The 20,499-nt window shown below is 40.8% G+C and overlaps 1 long non-coding RNA gene across 1 annotated transcript in view; it reads right to left on the reverse strand.

Annotated features, from left to right (window-relative positions):
- Positions 1-442: 442 nt before the first annotated feature.
- Positions 443-20,499, reverse strand: part of LOC134425938 (uncharacterized) — a 66,800-nt gene continuing 46,743 nt past the window's right edge. Inside the window, exons 4-6 of the long non-coding RNA XR_010029810.1 lie at positions 6,830-6,940; positions 966-1,079; positions 443-851 (exon numbers count right to left, since the gene is read on the reverse strand). This is a non-coding gene — a long non-coding RNA (uncharacterized LOC134425938). The remainder of the gene's footprint in view (positions 852-965; positions 1,080-6,829; positions 6,941-20,499) is intronic.

Below are 20,499 nucleotides of genomic sequence, written 5' to 3' on the forward strand. Positions count from 1 at the left end.
AAAGCTACAATTAAAACTAGACAAGTCATGTGGCCTTGCCTGTGCTCCTGAAAGCATTTTCCATGGGCTCAAGACTCACAAAACTTATTGAGAATAGGAGTAAAATTATTTGTAAGCTGCAAACCAGGGCAGGAACCCCCTGTCTACCACAGTGCAGATGACTCTGCTGCTGCACCTTTTTCAGAAGAAAAATATAATCCATATTCTTGTTTACCAGATTTCTTTCTGAGCCACGGAAATTACAGTGAATGAGTATGAAAATGACAACAGAGAAATTGGATGTTCTGAGATGGGAGCTCAGAGGCAATTCCAGCTGCTCTTTTAACAAGAAAAGAATGTCAGATTTCTCACTGTGTGATTATACAGGCATTCCAGACAATTTTTATTTGTTCTTGGTTTAGAATTGTGTTTCTAAAGCTGATTTATGTCTGAAACTGGTTGCTGATGTTAGGCAGACCAATTCAAAAGAATAAATTCTTGTGGCTTGGGAAGCTCCAGTGCAGAATGTTTAATGGTTGATTATTGTGGATCATTAAACTCCTTTCTGGAATAATGTTAAACTGGTGTATGGGAGGTGTTACAGGTCTGAATTAATTTCATGTGTGCTGGAACCAGATGGGATAATTTCCTGAGGGATGTATTGATTACTTTATCTTTCTGTGATACTTTAAAAATTTTGGTTTAAAAGTGTTCACAAGCAAAGCTTTTTGTACTTATCCTGTTCTACAGAGAGAAAAGGAATTAAAATTGCTCCTTTAACCACAGCAGAGAATTTCTTTGTCTTCTTGGCTGTTCTGTGTTATTGGCAGTTCTCTGATGACCTCCCTTTCAATTCTGAAACTTTGGTTTTCCTGTGGAAATTAAAGAGATTATGGTTCAATTATAACCTGTGGGACAACATGGATTATTTTAAACCTGAATGACAATAAAACAATGATAATTACACAATAATTTTTGTTACAAACCTGCAATGTCCACATGGTAACAGATCTTGCCATGTGCATCTTGAGATGAGCATCAGTGCTGCTCAATATAAACCAGGCTGGTGGGAATACATTGAAATAACACAGGGGAACACCCTGAAAATAAAACATTAAATTATATACGTGGGAATACATTGAAAATTACAACTTAAATAATACATGGGAATAAATTAAAATAACACAGGAGGATACATTGAAAATAACACATGAAATAACATACATGGGAATACATTGAAAATAATACATTAATAACACATGGGAATACATTGAAATAACACAGGGGAATACATTGAAAATAATAAATGAAATAACACAGGGGAATATATTGAAAAATAGCACATGAAATAATATACATGGGAATACATTGAAAATAACACATGAAATAACATACATGGGAATACATTGAAATAACACAAGGGAATACACTGAAAATAACAAATGAAATAACACAGGGGAACACATTGAAAATAATACATGTAATAACATATATGGGAATAAATTGCAATAACACAGGGGAATACAGGGAAAATAATAAATGAAATAACACATGGGAATACATGAAATAACCCAGGGGAGAGCTGTTCTCATTTACCAGACAATTCAGGCCTTGAGGTTTTGTAGCTCCTCTGAGGAATAAATGCTCAGGGTAAGAGGCTGTAATTTAGTGAGGGATGTGAAGGAAGAGGGAATCCAGTGGTTCTCCTCAGGCAGGGCTGCAGACCCTAAATTCTGCTGGCATGAGGGGATTAGTAATTGAGGAGAATATTCTAATATTCTAATCTGCTTCAGGTTAGCCATTTTACTCTTTCTTACACTCCAACACAAACATCTTAGGAGGGCAAACCATTGCTAACACTGTGTTTTTATTTCTGATTTCTGCAGCAAGCAGCAAAGAAAATTCTGTCAGCTTAATCAGCCAGTATTATGTAAATGAGGGGGAAATTACAGTAGTTGATGTTTGAAGAGGGTTGTCAGCAGTGAAAGTGTTCATAATGTTTGATAAAGTTATGGCTTTTTTTTTTTTTTTGCAAACAAGTGAAAATAAGGCATGCATCACCACAATTTTCCATCCATTTAAGGTTTAGATTCCCAGTGAAACTCAAATTCAACTGCATCAAGTTTTGGCTAATCAGTGCAAGGTGCTGACCAGTGTTTTGTGTTAGTGTAATGCATTTTTGTATTGATTTTGTTCACTCTTTTCAACTGTTGAAAAATAATGAGCAAAACAAAGGAGGGGAAAAAATGTTGGAGCTGCATTAGCAGTGGTGGGGACATTTTGTGCCCAAGGAATGGTGTGTTCACATAGAAGAGAGAGAAACTATGGAAATCCTTATTTCTATAAGAAAATATCTGCCTCTGGAGAGGGATGTTGGTGGTGATGGCTTCACTGTGTTGTTTTTGTGACCCTGAAATAGCAGAACATGTGAGATTTATCAGAGATTCAGAAATAAATAACCACAATGGCTTCAACTGTTACAAATGAAATGCATCAGAATAAACTGGAGTCACCCAAGGCTTGTAGAATTCAACCTGGAAAACCTGGAAAACCTGGAAATTAACAACAAGGGAGTGGGAAAATGGAAGTATTTCCATCACTGGATGTTAAAAATGAAGAATCACAGAATGGGTTGAAGGGACTTTAAAGCCCACCCAGCGGCACCCCTGCCATGGCAGGGACACCTCCACTGTCCCAGGTGCTCCAAGCCCCAGTGTCCAACCTGACCTGGAACATTCCAGGGATCCAGGGGCAGCCCCAGCTGCTCCGGGCACCTGTGCCAGGGCCTCAGACAGACAGACAGACAGAATCCCTCTGAGCTGATGAGTACAGCAGAATTCTTGCTGATTTCACAGTGAAAAGTAGAATAATATGAATTTTTCCTACTGAAAGACACTTGCACTGCATTTTGGAATACCTGGCTGCTCACACAGAAATCCCAGCTTGACCAGGATGCTGTCCTGGATTCAGGACTGGTGACTTTCCCTGTTTCTATTGCCCTACCCCCTTCTGATAACACTTTTGTTTAAGCAGCTCTGAAAAAGAATTACCTCGTGGATCATTCCATTGGATTTCAACCTAGAAGTCTTTTTAGTGTAATTCAGTGAACTTTGATTTTTCATTAGTCTAAAATTGGATGCTGAAAAGTAGTAGCTTGTATAATTGCATGTCACAGTGCCTGCAATATACTTGCTGCTGTATTTCCTTGGTTTTCTTTTTGTGTTGTCGGATACCTGCATTGTTTTGAAATAGAAAACAATACTTCTGAGGCAGCATGCAGAAAGAGAATTATTTCATTTTCTGAGCTGCTCTGGATAGAATTCTTTTCTTTTTTACAATTGCTTTATCTAACTTACAGCTCTGTTAGTTGACATATATCAACAAAAATAGGTGCAGACAGTCAATTATTTGAATTATGTTCAAAGGTATTCTCATCTCTGTTTTATAAGAAAAGAAACTTGAATGGAGCAGAGCTTTTCCTGTGCAATCTCTGCTGTGCAGCCTCCTGGGAGGAAGGAGCCATTCAAGCCAGGGCTTTGGGGTTTGGGTGGTGTTGGGTTGGTTGTAGTTTGTAGCCAGGATTTTGGGGTTTGGGTGGTTTTGGGTTGGTTGTAGTTTGTAGCCAGAGCTTTGGGGTTTGGGTGGTTTTGGTTGGTTGTAGTTTGTAGCCAGGGTTTTGGGGTTTGGGTGGTTTTGGGTTGGTTGTAGTTTGTAGCCAGAGCTTTGGGGTTTGGGTGGTTTTGGCTGGTTGTAGTTTGTAGCCAGGGCTTTGGGGTTCGGGTGGTTTTGGTTGGTTGTAGTTTGTAGCCAGGATTTTGGGGTTTGGGTGGTTTTGGGTTGGTTGTAGTTTGTAGCCAGAGCTTTGGGGTTTGGGTGGTTTTGGTTGGTTGTAGTTTGTAGCCAGGGTTTTGGGGTTTGGGTGGTTTTGGGTTGGTTGTAGTTTGTAGCCAGAGCTTTGGGGTTTGGGTGGTTTTGGCTGGTTGTAGTTTGTAGCCAGGGCTTTGGGGTTCGGGTGGTTTTGGTTGGTTGTAGTTTGTAGCCAGGATTTTGGGGTTTGGGTGGTTTTGGGTTGGTTGTAGTTTGTAGCCAGGATTTTGGGGTTTGTGTGGTTTTGGGTTGGTTGTAGTTTGTAGCCAGAGTTTTGGGGTTTGTGTGGTTTTGGTTGGTTGTGGTTTGTTTGGTTTCTCACATTGCTGTCGAAAATCAGACCTGTGAGAACATCAGATTAATTTAGGGGTAAAAAGTGCACTGACTTCAGCCTTTTCATCTGAGCAGAGTCCTGCAAAAACCAGCGAATAAAATACACTAAATGGTGCTGCTGATTTCAGAGAGAGAAGAAAGATTTTGGGTAGAGATCTGAAAGAGCTTTTTGTGATCGCTATTTAAATGTCAGTGCTGCTTTCCATAAATCAGCACCTCGGACAGCAGACACCGCAGGGTGGGTGGGGATTTTGTCTCCCGGAGTTGCCAGTGTGTGCTCACTCCCATGGCTGAGCATGTTCTGCTGCCCCCAGATAAACAGAGCTGGGATTGATCAGGGAGATCGCCTGTCCCTGTTTAGGAATGGGGGAATTGTGTCTCCTGTGTCCTTTGCCTTGACAGAGAACTCACAGGCATTCATGATATGATTTTCGTGTTGAGAACACACTCCCCACTCTTACACAGTTGATAATTTTAATAAATCATAAAAAAATTTTGCAGTTAAAAGTTTTCTTCACTTCCAAGTTTATTTTAATGTGCCCACAAGCTTGATTTATTGTAAGGTAAAGGGATTTCCTCTTCTAAATCACCAAGTTATTTCTGTATGTTCATAATGAAATAGTTGGATTTTTTCAATCTCTTGTGTTTGGTGGCTGAAGTTAACCTGGCTACCTGTGTTAGGGAGAATAAAGGAAAATCTCTGAACACAGTGATAGCAAATACAACTGACAGCAGTAAGGAATTTTTAAGATAAAGATGTTAGGGAAAAAGAAAGAATCTAATAAAATTAAGGGTTTATCAAGCCTAGTTCTTGGGCTGAAAATTATGTTTCTTGTATGCAATTTGCATGTTATAAAGTGCTATCAATTATTGAAAATAATTCTTGGCTCCACAGTTACCTACTTGTGCTCAAATTGACTTGTCAAATATTTGACATTCAGATTATTCTCTCTGTTTGAGTGCAACTGCAGAGACTGTTATGGAAAAATACAAGCATTCAGAAATCCAAGCTTTTCACTGGAATTTCATATTAACAGTTTAATATAGAGTTCCTAATGTTTTCAGAGCACAGAGTAAAGAAAAACAAAAGTAAACTAACACAGCTTCTGCTGCTGACCAGCATAGTGGTTTAAATGCTGAAAATTGGTTTTCCAGATTATCAAAGGACAAAGTTGCAAAGCACCAGGTGCTCTTTAGTTTATTTCAAAATGGAGCTGATTGCTGCTCTGGCTGCTTTCCTGATTTTCATAGTCTTCATTAGAATCAGCTAATAAATAACAAGCTGAATCAGCATTTTGATTAAGGAGATTATTCTAATAATAAATTAATAGGCTTCTTACTTTTGAGCAAAATAGCAGCCAGAGAACTCTTCAAGCTTTTGCTTCTATGAGCCTTCCCAGGAGCTCCCAAATTTCCTTCATTTGACTGCAGCAGAAGGATAAACTGCATTCCATGGCAGCTCTGCTATTTAATATTGCCCTTAAGAAGAGAAAGCTCAAGCTGGAAGCTTCTAGAAAAACTTCTGTAATGCGCAGAATAATGTAGATTTATAAAATGAAGCCCATTTATTTAAACAACAAAATCAAACCCAGCAACTGAGTGCCAATTAAATCCCTGATTGAAATGAATAGAGGTGCTCACTAGGACAGGGTGAGAGCATTGAGATGTTACCCCTTTGTTATCCTCACTTCAGCACCTCTGCATTTAAATAACATCCTGATAAAGCAGACTTGAAGAAGAACACTGGCAAGACCATGAAGGGTTTGGGGAGTGCTGTTAATGATCATTTCCACCCGTTCTGTCATCATCAGGAACCTGTAACACATTTCCCACGGTCCTGAGCTAAGGTATTTTTCTGTCTCTTTCTGGTTTACATTTCTTGTGCAATAGTGCTCCCAAATCTTTCCTTCTAATTCTCTTTCCCTTGGGAAATAATAAAGGCTGTTTTGTTATCCTAAATGAAAAACAATCAATGAAATTAAAATGAACTGTCATCTAACAGAAATGCAAATGTAATCTGCCTTAGTCATTTCCCTGCCCTTGCTCATCAACAGATACCCTCAAAGAGCTCTCTGCATACAAGATTGCCTCCTATTTATCTCTGTTTATCTCTCTATTTCATCTCCTGAGAGCAGTGATGCCTCCTGATTCTTTACACACCCTACCAGAGTTACCTCAGTAATTTAAGATGATGTTCGATGACTTTCACCCAAAAAAAACACGTTAAATGTTTCTGACAGTCAGAGCAACGAGATGTTGGGCAAAAAAATAAAAACCCAACAAATTACTCCTCAGAAAAAAGAGACTCTAAAGATAGAATATAGAGATAATCTCATTTCAGCTTATTAATTATGCCTTGTAAGCAATGAATCAAATCACTTTGCTGTATAATACAATTACTGCTGTAATTTGTAGTCATTACAGTTTGCACTGAGGTATAATTGTGTAATTCATTTTCTGCAGGTTATTGACAGAGAAGGTCTTAACAACTTCAGCACGGAGGCTCTGGGTTTGCTACAGTTTAATTTGCAGATCATTAGCACAATAGACCTAATAGCTTGCTGTGTCTACCCACCAAGGAGTTATTTATGTTTGGAGCAGGCACAGAAGAGGAAGATGAGGGAGAGATTGGAGGTGGAGACGTTATTACCTGGTGCCTTGCTCCCCTTGCAGCTTCTGGTGCATCAGCCCTGGGCAGAGTTAATTCTCTGGGCAGCTGCAGTTTCTAGCAGGTTGTTTGAAGATGAGGTGGCTTTCCTGCCTGCAGTGAATTATTCCAATTAACAAGTTAATATTTTGGCATAGTCGTCTGCATCTGATTAATGTTCATTAAATCAATCATGATTTGATTGAAATTCATTTTTAAGTGTCAACCTTCCCATTGAAATGGAGCACCAGAAGTGCTGTTCCTGCTGGCATCTGCCATGGAATAAAATATAACAAATAAGTCATGTTCCAATTGTGGTTTTTCTTCTGGTTCTGCTAAATGTCTATCCTGACTCTTATTCATTTTGGGTTTTTTGGTTTCTTTTCTTTTTTTTTGCCTTTGATGTGTCTCTATAGCAATTTAAGAATTATTATTTTTACACTTATTCCAGCTCCTTCTCAAATCACTGGCTGTGCTTCTAAGTTCTTGTGAGTACAATTATTCATAATAAATGTGAGATGAGATAAAATGTGCCCACTGAGGTGACAGGGACAGAAAGAAGGAATCTTGTATATAACTCAAGCAACAGCACCCAGGAAATTTGTATTCAGGACTATGAAAAATATCATATCCTGTAGGGAAACCATAATTATTTTTCCACACTTCCTGCCATTATTGGAAATTCCTTTTAATTGACCATTCTCAATTAGCATGTTTTCATGCAGTCATAATTTCTACCCCCTATCTCCTGAGAGTTACATACATCTTAAATTATATTTAAGAAAATTATTGGGAACTTCTTTTTTTAAGCCACTCTTTAGGGGAAAAAAAAAATCTTTTTAAAAGTTGCCATTGGGGCCTGCTACCAAATAAAGTTCTTCCATTCTTTTCCTTGATACAAACTTTATCCTCAGAATGCAGAATTCAAATTGTAAAGCCTCAGAAATTCTTTGAAAAAATAATAATGGCAAATGTTGCTATGGTTACAGAGCCATTCCCATTTGCTTTGCTTTTCTGCCTCAGTAATGAAAGTGGAATGAGGGATTTTTATTCCAACTGTCTGTGCCATGCTTTGTGGGGGAAATGCATATCCCACTAAATATTCCCCATTAATTTTTGAAACCAGAATGTTTTGGGGGTTGCTGTTTCTGAAGCTGTTTTCCCCTGTTTTCTTATTAAAGTTGATTAAAGACAAATATCATCCTAAAAGCTGCAGTGAAAGTGTGAGTTTTGCTCACAATTCCACTTGGATAAAGGACAGACTCAATTCCTATCCTTCCTCAGCCTAACACCCCTTGGGTATAAAACACTGAGCTTGAGTTGCCTTAATTTACTGAGTTACCTTATTCTCAGGAGTGACTGGCACTGGGGTTTTTATTTTAAGACTGAAGCACAGGATATCCTTAAGATTTCCTGAGCACATGTGGAACAGATAAAGTAGTGCTTTGGGATGTTCAATCCTATCCCTCTGTGCTGCTGGGTATTTTTTTGGTTTTTAGTTGTACTTTGGTGATCAGTTTGCAGTTCCTTGTCCTTCCAATAACTCAAACCTCTGTGACCCCAGAAAAATCCTCCCAATGCTTCACTTCCCCAGGCACTTTCCTCACTGTCATTTCTGCTGTGGCAGAACTGGAACGTTTGGGACAAGCCTCCTGATATTCCTATCAACAAAAGCATCATCATCAGCTCTTCCTGAGAATGGGAATGCGTTTGGCAGCAGGGATTTGCAGCTGAACTGCTCTCCTGAGGGCCATGAGCAGGTTCTGTAAGCAGCAGAGATGTGGCACCACTGAGGCTGGAATCACCCCTGCCTCCCCTGGGGTGTCCAGCCCTGCTGCAGAGAGATTTTTGGGGAAATACAATGCAAACAAAGGCTGCCAGGCACAGAAACACACCAGAGATTGTGCAGGGGGTTCAGGGTTTGGGATTTTTCCCCAAAAACCCAGTTTGGGATGAGAGCTGAAGTCCTGCACCATTCACAGAGCCCCATCAGGATGAGGTTCTTTGCAGGCTGTCTTAACAGCACAAACATTTGCAGTGGGGATGGCAGCAGGGCCCTCATTAAGGTTTTCTGATACTTTTTGCAGTAACAAGCAGTGCTCACTAGCTCCCAAGCAGCTTTGTGAATTTTCCATCCTGCACGGCTTTTCTGGGCTCTCAGACACACACCCACACAGAGCCAGACTCCCTGTGATGCTGTGTTCCAGTTTATTTTATTATTTCAGCCAAAGCAGCTGAGAGTTAACCTAAGGAAGCAGTATATTACTGTGGGGTTTTATTTTGGGGGATATTTTTAGGTTGGATTTCATTTTCCCTTCATTCTCTTGAGCATTTGATTTACAGAAAACTTTGCTGCAGAAACTACACTCAACATCAGCACTTATCTGCCTTTGCTGCCCCCGTGAAAACCTGTGCACATTTTCCAAACCACAGACTAAGAACTCCAGCTAATTCCTGGACAGGATTGGCAATGAAGCTGAACCCTTCAGAGGTTGTTTTGCCTGGATATTGTGTGTTCTCACACAGCAGCTGCCTGGGCAGACTCTCAATGAGCCCGGGCAGGCAGGGAAGGGAAAAGCTCTGGGAATTTTCCATCCTGGGGTGCAGCAGCTGCTTTGGGCTGGAAGGAGAGGGGCAGAGATAGGGCTGGGAGCTGCTGCTCCCCTGAACCCCTTACTGATGTGGGGGGACAGACTGTCGCAGACATCTTTTCATGAAAATCCTTTCCTTAGGGTTTTTTCCTCCTGAGAAGCTGGGAGGACTCAGGAACAAAATGCAAACAATGGTTATCTGCTGCTGTGGGATGCAACAGGTGCATCTGGGATTGGGCTCATGTCCTTGTTTCTAATTAATGGCCAATCACAGTCAGCTGGCTTGAACTCTCTGTCCAGCCACAAACCTTTGTTATCATTCCTTTCTATTCTTAGCTTAGCCAGCCTTCTGAGGAGAACCTTTCCTTCTATTCTTTTAGCATAGTTTTAATGTAATATATATCATAAAATAATAAATCAAACCTTCTGAAATAGAGAGCCAAATCCTCATCTCTTCCCTCATCCTGAGACCCCTGTGAACACGGTCACAACAGACCAGGCAGGATCTGTGTGGGGGCACTGTGCAATGTCATCATTTGAGAATATTTTAAAGATTCCAAGTAACTCAGTTCCTAAAGCTTCTTTGACAGAAAAAGTCACTCACAGAAGGGACAGAAAGGCTGAAAGTGCCACAGCTGCCGTGCCCCTGGGCTGGGAACTTTGGTTTGAGAGCCAAGCAGCAGCAAAGGGCAGGAGCAGCTTGTGATGGAGATCTGAGGCTTGCTGGGGTTGCTCAGATTTTCTGCTCTGTGCTGACAGCACAGAACTGGGAGATAAGAGCACCTTTGTGATGTGCAGGCAGAGCTCGACACTTCTCAACACTGTAAAGAAAAAATAAGTGGTTTTGCTTTTCTTTTCGCACTGGCAGTTGACTGGGCTCTTGAGAAATGGGGAGGAATGGAGGAGAGGAATTGCAGGAATTTTAGAAATGGAAGTTAAAAGTGGAGAATTCAAGAGGACTGCAGATAGGAAGGGGAGTAAAAAGGGCTGAGAGGAGTCTGGTATTTCAGGAGGGAGAGGTGGGGGACCCATGAGATTCTCAGAGTGCAGCTGACAGAATAAACATTGGGGAGAGCAGAATAAAGCTCAGGAAAGAACACAGTAGAAGGAATTTTTTTAAATTTCAGCAAGAAGAAAGAGTACACCCACAGAATCTTGCAGATTCTGGATTTAGAGTTGGACAACAGCAGAAAAATCAGCCACTAACAGAGTCACACCCAAAGTCACCCCTGCCAGGGAGGGGGTTATCATTTGATGCTGCTCCTCTAGAATGAGTTAGATTATTATTATTATTGTTATTGTTATTAATATTATTAATAATATTATTATTGTTATTATTATCCAATATTTAGCTGTGCTTCTTCAGTGAGAGTCAAATTAGAAATCCCTTGAATCGTTTCAAATTATGAAGTGACCAGAAGTGGGTTAATCTGGAGTACAGATGATATTCAAGACCTAAAAACTTGACTGAAAAGCCTCTGCAATATGCTTGAAAAGAAAATAAAGCCATTTTTGTCCAAATGTATTCTGGAAGCTGCCTTAAACAATAAATGTTTCTGATCCTTACTTGCTAGCACTGTCAAAGAATTTGGACACTCTGTGCAACATCATAATCTAGGAATATTTTAAAGATTCTAAGTAACTTCATGCCTAAAGCTTCTTTGACAGAAAAAGTTACTTATTCAAGTTTCAGTTTTGTATTTCTGTGAAATTTATCTTCAAATATTTGACTGAAGTTTTGAGACGTCTCTCTTGATTTCGTGAGATGTGAAACGTTTAATTAAAATTGACTTAAAATCTAAAGAAATACATGGAGAACTGGTTCAGATAACTTAAACATGGGGTAGGGAAAGACTTTATATATTTGCATATTTTATTGCTGGATATAAAAAGCAATTTTTCAAATAAATGCCAGTTCTTCTGAGCCTTCCACATTTATCTGCAGAAAGATCAAACAGAGTATGAAATTTCAGAATGCTCTGACTTCTTAAGCTGCACTAAAAATATTTTAGTTCTGGCTGTCCAATGTAAGTTACTGGAGGATGCTCTGTGATTTAATTGGTCTCTACTGGTTTTATGCTCAAAGGACAGTTCCTTTCACATAGCTGGCAAAACTCTTGTTAGAAAAATAGCAATCAATATCTAAGATGGTGTTATTAAAGGGAAATCTTATCTTCTTTGTCTAGCTCAGTTTAAATTTTTATACTTTTTTTTTTTCAATTTTAGTCACTGAAATAAATTTTAAATTATTAATGCTGCTCTGTCTGTAATTTTATGCCCTTTGTTGTCTCCTAGAACTGATTTCAATATGGGGTGAGAGTTGCTGAAGGTTAGATTGACATCCTTTGCCATTTCCCAGCCAGAATTCCCACCCACCCCAATGCCTGAACCTCTGAGAGCAGCACCAGCCCCCTGAGCTCTGGGTGCACCTGCACAGAGTTAATAAAGAGGATTTTAATGCCTTAAACCATCTCCCATTTAAACCTTCCCAGCTGCTCAGAGATGTGTCCTACTAAAAACACTCCATGCTGTCCAGATATGCAGTGTTATGGGCTATAAATCATTTTACAAGTGATTCCTTATCTAGATTTTACTGTTTACAGATATCCAAAATCTGCCATGAGTCTGTGCATTTTGGACCTGGAGCTGTATTTATGTCACACCCCACACAATCCCTGATGTGACAGATTCATACGCACAAATTGGTTCAGTTGCCCACACCCTAAAAGCAAAGAGAGATTGATGATATTGAATCTTGCCTGCACAAAGGGTGATCACAGAATTCTGAAGGTTGGAAAACATCTCCAAGGTGACCAAACCCAACCTCTGGGAGATGGCTCAGGGGGCATGGCGGTACTGGGGCAAAGTGGCACCAGCCCCGCTCATTTATTGAGCACACTCAGGGTTTGTGACTCCTCCACCTCCCTGGGCAGCTCATCCTAATGCCACACCGCTCCTGCAATTAGGGAATTTTCCCTTTTATCCAACCTGGTTATTGATTTTTGCTTATTAAAAAAAAAAAAAAAAAAAAAAGAAGAGGGAAGGTGATTATTGAGTGATTCTTTATCTAGTGAATTCAGCCCACTACTTCCAGTGAATGCTGGAATAATCATTTTTTAACAAGTGGAAATAAAGGTGTAGCAGGAGGGCAAAGGAGCCTGCAGAACTTCAGATGTTTTTGGCAGGTGGAAACTCATTAAAACCGCTCATGCTTGAGGAGGTGGCAGAGAGAGTCTCTGCTGCTCTTGAGACAATGCTCACAGAAATATTCCTGTTTCATCTGCCTGATAAATGGTGATCTTGGAAAAGAAAGTGGTTCTTCTGCAGGCAGCTGTGCAATTCAGAGCCTCACACTTCCTTTCTGTGAGCCCCATAAAGATGAAGTCTATTGCCTCAGACATTTACAAATCAAATCTTTTCATGGCACTAACTGCTGCTGGAGAGAGGCACAGATGGAAAATCCCTGCCTGGCCCTGAGGGAGGGCGGCAGCAGCAGGGCAGAGCCTGCACCCAGAGCCCTGAGCAGCACCCCAGGATGGGATGAGCTTTGGGGCTGGGAAACAGCCCTGCACTCCAAATAATGAAATAATGAACTCCAGCATGGCTAACTTGTCCTTCACTTCAAACCAAAAACTGTGGCGGTGTTCACAGGGGTTCCTGGACTGGGGAAGAGGATCTGACGCCATGTTTCAGAAGGCCTGATTTATTATTTTATAATATATATTACATTAAAATTATGCTAAAAAAGAGAAGAAAAAGATCTGATTAGAAGGCTGGCTAAGCTAAGAATAGAATAGCAAAGAATGATAGCAAAGGTTTGTGTCTCAGACAGAGTCCGAGCCAGCTGACTCTGATTGGCCATTAATTAGAAACAACCCCATGAGACCAATCCCAGATGCACCTGTTGCATCCCACAGCAGCAGATAACCATTGTTTACATTTTGTTCCTGAGGCCTCCCAGCTTCTCAGGGGGAAAAATCCTAAGGAAAGGATTTTCCATAAAAGTTGTCTGCGACAAAAAACCATCTGTCCATCCCCCTCTGCTCTGGGTCCAGCTTCCTGATGCTGCCCTGCAGAAATGTCTGCATTTGGGGGTGGGATTGCTTTTTAAATTACTATTATTACTACTACTACTACTACTACTACTATTATTATTGTTATTATTATTATATTTTATTTTATTTATGGAAGCAGAGGCATTTCTTTTTGCTGTGTGCACACAGCTGCCAACCACACATTTGTGGAAGGTTTGAGGAGGCTCTGGGAGGGACGGGGCAAATCCCCTGTCTGGATTGCAGTTGTTTGTTTTTCAGCCAGTGCCACTGGACATGCACCTGCATAAAGCTCCCACACACTTTAATAACTCAGAGGTTTTTAATTAAAATGAAATTATAGCAGTTCTGTCACTCTCCTCTCTCTCTGTGGAAGTAGATAAACTGACTGAACACTGTTTTCTTTTCTGGTCTTAAATTGTAATGCTTCATAATATCAAACCACCAGCAGAGCACTCTCAACTAAAACAACAATGTCAATTTGATTTTAGTTTAATCTAATTCGGGACAGAGCTTAAATCTTATATAACACATATGGCAGTCTTTATTTTTATCTTCTGGGAAACTTATACCAAGAGTTTGAAGCAATTTAAACTTTTAAACAGAGAATGATGTCAACCCAAAGATTAGTCAATAATGGGACAAAAGCTGATTTTTGATCCCTCAGCAGATCTGGAATTGCTTTCATGAACTGACCTCTAGTTTTTTATTTTTGAGATCTAAAGATGTGAGTGGCATCCTGATGCCAGTGCATAAAGATTTTTTCCTCCACAAAAGCACAGCATGTTAAAATTCCAAGTGATAGAGGAGGCTTTTCTGGCATGTAGCAGGAAACATTGTGAGTGACTCCAGCATGGTTTTCCTCTTGTCAACAAGTTAATTTGAAGAAAAATAGCTGTGCTTCCAAAATAATAGTGTCTCCTGTCATAGAATTGCTGAACACTTGGTTCTGCTACAAGGATTTTTATTAGAGAGAAGCAAGACTAATTTACAAACATCAAGAGGCAGAATGTGATAAACCTGGCTGTGCCTGGATGTTTAGAGAATCTGCACTGTCAGTTTAGCTACAAATGTGCTGTGGCAGTCAGGAACACTTGCCAAACTTCACTGCAGCCAAAGCCCACTTGGTATTCTAAAAGGATTTCTTGTTTTTCTGAGACAGACAAAGGTCATAAAGTCTGACTTGATGTAGTGTACATCTCCATCATCTGGGTATTCAGAAGATAGAAGCTGAAGTCCTTTAAGTCCACTGCAGCTATTCAGTTACATGGGTTAGAAATGTACACTTGAATTTCTTTCCTGTGGCATTCTCATCTGGGATGTGCAAGGGAGGTGGAGGGAAAGAATGCAGCAGCAGTAATGGACTAAAAAAGCTTTTAAGCTGATCCTGAAAAGAAATATATTGCATCTGTCCATCAGTCACATTGCCCATGACCATTTAAAAAATTCTAAAAGTCCAACACCTTTTTGACAGTGATTGTCTATAAATGTGTACTGCAATTCACTGCTTTATCCACTATTTTGGAGGCAAAATATTATGAATTCATAATTGTCCACAGCACAGCTGGAGACCCACCTGAGCTTTGATAATGAAAAATTCCCATATTTCTGTAACACTGTCAGCACAGCCTTCAGCAATTTGCCTCCTTTTGTATTCTGGAAACAGCTACAAAAACTCATAGTGTGTGCTCCTGGGTCTGGTTTTCTCCTTTAATTTCTCCTTTCTCCTAAAAAGAAACACATCATTATGGCCTCCCGGCCACCTTTGTGAACACAAGCTGTTACATCTCTCTCTTTCTGTCATGGATTTTTTTTTCAGAACTTCCACATGGACTTTTTTATCATTGTTCACCTCACAAGATCCTAAGGCACCTGCTGAGGTATTCCCTGTGAACCCCAGTCCTGGTGATGCAAACTCTGAATGGCATTTGCAGTGCAAAGCTGCTCTAATTTGTTTCCTCAGCAGCAAATCAGAGGGTGGAATTTTAACTCTAAGGACACATTCCAGAAAGAGATGGAGCTCTGCTACCTGTGCTGCATGTAAATGAGAGCCAGCTCTGTGACTGGGGGCTGAGCACAGGGTAACCCTCACCTCTGAATGGAACCCTGTATTTATCAGAACACATGTGTGTCCCAGCTACAAATCAGCACTAAACTCCACAAGCCGAGGCCTCTTTGACTTGAAACAGCTGCTAAAGGCAGAAATCAAACACACAGAGGCAGAACCCAGTCCTGGCACGCTGCACTGGGAGCTTTCAAACACCACCGAGTGCTTTTACCAATATTTTTGCTTTCACTTTCATCACTGTAAAGGCATTACACGATTCCCTCTGAAAATAAAGCTATCCAAGGAAGATGAAATCAGAGAAAAATCTATATCTGAATGCATTATTTGGCTGTTGCCTCAGAGAACAGCTCATTGCTGCAGTGCTCTAAGGAGCCACTCTGTGCCTGCACTGCTAATGGCACAGCCCTGCTCTCTGCAGCCTCAGACTGCATTTCTGGGGTGACACACACAGCCTGAGCACCCTGCTCTGGTTCCACAGGAGAAGGTGGAGAGCGCTCCAATGGCACAGCCCTGCTCTCTGCAGCCTCAAAGTGCATTTCTGGGGTGACACACACAGCCTGAGCACCCTGCTCTGGTTCCACAGGAAAACGTGGAGAGCACTCCAATGGCACAGCCCTGCTCTCTGCAGCCTCAGACTGCATTTCTGGGGTGACACACACAGCCTGAGCATCCTGCTCTGGTTCCACAGGAGAAGGTGGAGAGCGCTCAGAACTCCCGACCTCAGCATGTCCAGAACAAATCTGCTTGGACAGAGAGAACCAGGGAAGGGGGAAAAGGAAAAGAGAAAAGGGGAAAAAAAGGGAAAAAAGAAGGGGAAAAGGGAAAAAAAGAATGGAAAATAGAAAAAAAAAAAAAAAAAAAAAGGAAAAGGGGGGGGGAAGGGAAAAGGAGAAAAAAAGGGAAAAGGGGAAACAAAAGGGAAAAAAGGGGCGAAAAGGGGGAGAAAAATAAGGGAAAAAATAAGGGTAAAAAGGGGAAATAAAGGGAAAAAAGGAGAAAAAATGGGGGGAAGGGAAAAAAGGAGAAAAAAAGGGGGGGAAGGGGAAAAAAGGGGAAAAAAGGGAAAAAAGAAAAAAAAGGGGGAAAAAGGAAAAAAGGAAAAAAAGGGAGGGAAAAAAGGGGGAGAAAGGGGGGAAAAGGGGCGAAAAGGGGGAAAAAGGGGGAAAAAAACAGGGAAAAGGATTTCCAGTTAATGCAGAAGGGAGCTGCCACCTGAGACTGGCACATGGGGCCGTGTCATGGTCAGGGATCTTTGTCCTTGCTGGGCAAGGACAAGAGTGCCCAACCTGTGCCAAGGCATCACCATCCTTACAGGAGAAAATTTTTCCTAATATTTACTTCAAACCCATATATTCACCTTTACAGGGGAGGATTTTTCCTAATATCAACTTCAAACTTCGTCCCTGGCAGTTTGAAGCCATTCCCCCTTGTCCTGGCACTATATGCCCTCGTAAAAAGTTTCTTGATGAAAAGTATCTAGGCAAAAATAATTTCGTTTTTCTCCTGGCTTTCTCAGTTTCTGCTAAGCCGAGGTTTTCTGAGGGAGAGGACAGGAATAGACATTAAATCAGACCTCAGATCTTCCTCCTCTCACCCCTTAATGAATGCCATGGAACCCAGCCTGCTGGGTCTCTCATTATCAGGTAATCATGCTGGACTTAAAATAACTTCACTTCTGCAGCTTTATCAGAAACTGACCTTTCCTTAAAAACTTTTAATAAATTATCACTTTCTTATGAAACTCATCTTGGATAAAGACCTGGCCAAGGGTTTGTCCATGGACTTTTGCTTTAGACATCAGCATGGATGTGAATCCATGGTTACACACACACACTGTCCTTCAGCACTACTGACCAACCAGCAGTTTAGTTTTATTTTCAACCATAGGCTTTTTTCTGATTTTTTGAGTAATTAATAAGCTTTGGGAGCTATAGATACAGGCATAATTAATAAAGCCTTATTTATGTATGTAATTTGGACCACTGTGTGTCCACTGAGTGTAAAATGTGGACACACAGTGGTCCACTGTAAATGGATGTAAAATGTGTAAAAAGTGTAAAAATCTCCATCTCTTGTCATGCCAGTCTGACAATAGAGGAGCAGTTTCAGAGCTCTGCCACTCCTCTCACATTCTGTTTACAACAGCAGCCAGCCTTTTTCTGCTTTATATTTGCTTGAACAGTTATCTGGCAAACCTGGTTTGTGCTTTCCTCACGTGGCAGGCAAGAGAACCAAGCCACGATTATGCCACAAATAAACACCTGAGAGATTTAACCTCTGGCCAAGAGCTGTCTCAGGATGGATGGCATTGCACACGCCTGTGAGCATCCCCAAAACGAACAGAGTCTGCTCAGGAAGCTGGCAATGCATCACACAGAAATTCCCAGCTGAGGAGAATTCCTGGAAAATCCCCACAAACCCTGCCAGGATTCCCTGCACAGCCCTGCCCTGCTGGACACCAACACAGACCTCCATAAGAGAGGCAGCTTATTCTGAATTAATGAATTTTGTCTCACTCTCTCTCCTCAGAGGTAACTCTGCTTCCTCACTGCCCCACAGCTCAAGAAGCAGTTTCCAGGGTAAATTCATCCCAACCCATGGCATGTGCTGGGGTTTGCAGGGGTCCCAGGATGAGGGAAGAGATGAGAATCTTGACTCCATGTTTCAGAAGGCTGATTCATTATTTTATGGTATTTATTATATTAAAAGAAAATCATATACCAAAACCATACAAAAGAATAGAAGAAAGGATTTCATCAGAAGGCAAGCAAGGAATACAAAAGGATGATAAAAAAATCTTGTGACTGACCAGAGAGTCCAAGACAGCTGTGATTGGTCATTAATTAAAAACAACCATATGAGACCAATCAAAAATGCAGCTGTTGCATTCCACAGCAGCAGCAGATAATTATTGTTTAAATTTTCCTCTGAGGCCTCTCAGTTTCTCAGGAGAAAAAATCCTAGCAAAGGATTTTCCAGAAAATATGCCCATGACAATGGCATTTATACTTGTTCTCTGCTAAAAATCAAACAGCAACTAACCCATGAAACAAAACAAAAAACCCCACACAACCCAACAATCCACCTTTTCTGGAAGGGAAGGTCTCATTTTCAGGCGTTTATCCTTCAGAGGCTGCTTTGGGCTGCAGTTTGACACAGAATTGTCCAGAACTGTGGTGGGTCAGCCTTGGCTGATGGGCAAAGTGCACCCAGACCCTGGCTCAGCCTCCCTCGCCTGGATTGGGGTGGATAAATGGGAAAAACACAACCAGGGAAATTCAGGGGTCAGGACAAAGACAAGGAGATTCTGCAGGTGCACCCAGTGCAGCAGCTCAGCCTTCTGTTCATGTGCACAGTGCACAGAGAATTGTTATTTTGACCTGACAAACCCAGAGTCACAGCCCTATCAGTCTTTGTTATCAGCTTGTCAGCCCCCTAATAAATACATTCCATCATCTCTGTGGGAGTTTCACTCTTTTAGATGGTAATTCCTCTTCAGAGGTATGTTCTACACCAGGTGCCAAATATAATCATCTCCAATATTACTGGGGATGTATTTTAACACTTCTCATGTCCCTACACTTGTGTGTGGTTTTATTATGTAGAAAGTGTCTGAATTTAAATTTATATGTCCCATCCATGCAGGATATCTTCCTCTTGAAACTTGAAAACATTACTGCACTTCTGAAATATAACATCACGACAGAGTAACAAAAAATTTATCTCAAATCCAATTAAAATTTTTTGAGCAGCCTAAGCTACCATTAAACATTTTTTCCCCTGGTCTGTTTGCGAAGTGTCCCATGAGCTTGGTGCTGCAGTAGAAGTGATTTTCGAATATTTTTTTTCATCTGAACTTGAGATATTCAGGATGTTTCCCTCCAGCCTGCCAGGCAGTGCAAATGGCTCTGCAGTTGTCTCTCCACAATCACAGATTGGCCCTCTGGGAGGGAACAGGGACCGAGTGAGAGCCTGGCATTAATAAAAGCTAGACAGGCTCTGCCACACTTTGTATCAGACTCCCAATCTACAAATCTGGGCCATATCTTTCCCCAAGTACTTCTGGAAGCTTTTCTGTCCCATGTGTTGTAAATGTCTAACAAGGAACAGCAATTTTAGCTGAATTTTTAGTTATTTTAGTCAGCTTGTACACAAATTTTGCACAAATAGAGATATTTAGAACTGTATCTATAACTTTAAGGGGTTTTTTAAGAATTGTTTGAGCAATGCAAGCACAATCTTTTTCAGATTTTAAACAGAAGCAGAATTTACTGTAGAGGACTTCAGCCTGTAGCAAAGGGGGAGAAGGGAAGGGGTGTTAGCAGTATCTGCCACCATTGCCAGAATTTTCTCCTGCAAATCCATAATACTTCAGGTCTGAAGTTTTCTGAAGGACAAAGCACAGCCCCTATTAATTCCCATCTTAAAAGTTCCATCTCCAAAGTCTGTCTTATTCTTTGATGTGTAAAAACTGAAGTGCATCCAGGATGAGGACTCACCTGTGAAAACATGGCAATTAGTTCTGCATGAAAGCAATCAAGTCGAATTCAAGAAGGAGAACAAGCTCTTCTGTCTCACAGACTGTCCCAGAAGACCCTTCCAAAAGGATGATCAAGAATACTGGGAAATATTTAACAGCAAAGGAATAGCTTCTTTGAAAAATAAAAGAGTGGTCCTCAAACCACTCAATTTTTGGCCTAAAGAGTTAAAAACCAAAGAGTAGAACAAAACTTTAAAGTGTTAGGTCTGGAAAAAATGGAAATTAGCTGGAATTTGTATTCTGAAGAAGAGCTAAAGTAGAGCAAGAGAAGAAAACAGCTGCTTCAGGAATACAAACACTAAATTTATGAATGCAGAGAGGACAGTGTGATTGAGCTGTTTAATGTATTGTGTAAAACTGTTGCCTAAGAATATTTAACCAGGAAGGCCAAAAACTGAGTCCAGGCTGGACTAAGTCCATCA

Source organism: Melospiza melodia, chromosome 16 (genome assembly GCF_035770615.1).
Source record: "Melospiza melodia melodia isolate bMelMel2 chromosome 16, bMelMel2.pri, whole genome shotgun sequence".
NCBI classification, from domain to species: Eukaryota; Metazoa; Chordata; class Aves; order Passeriformes; family Passerellidae; genus Melospiza; species Melospiza melodia.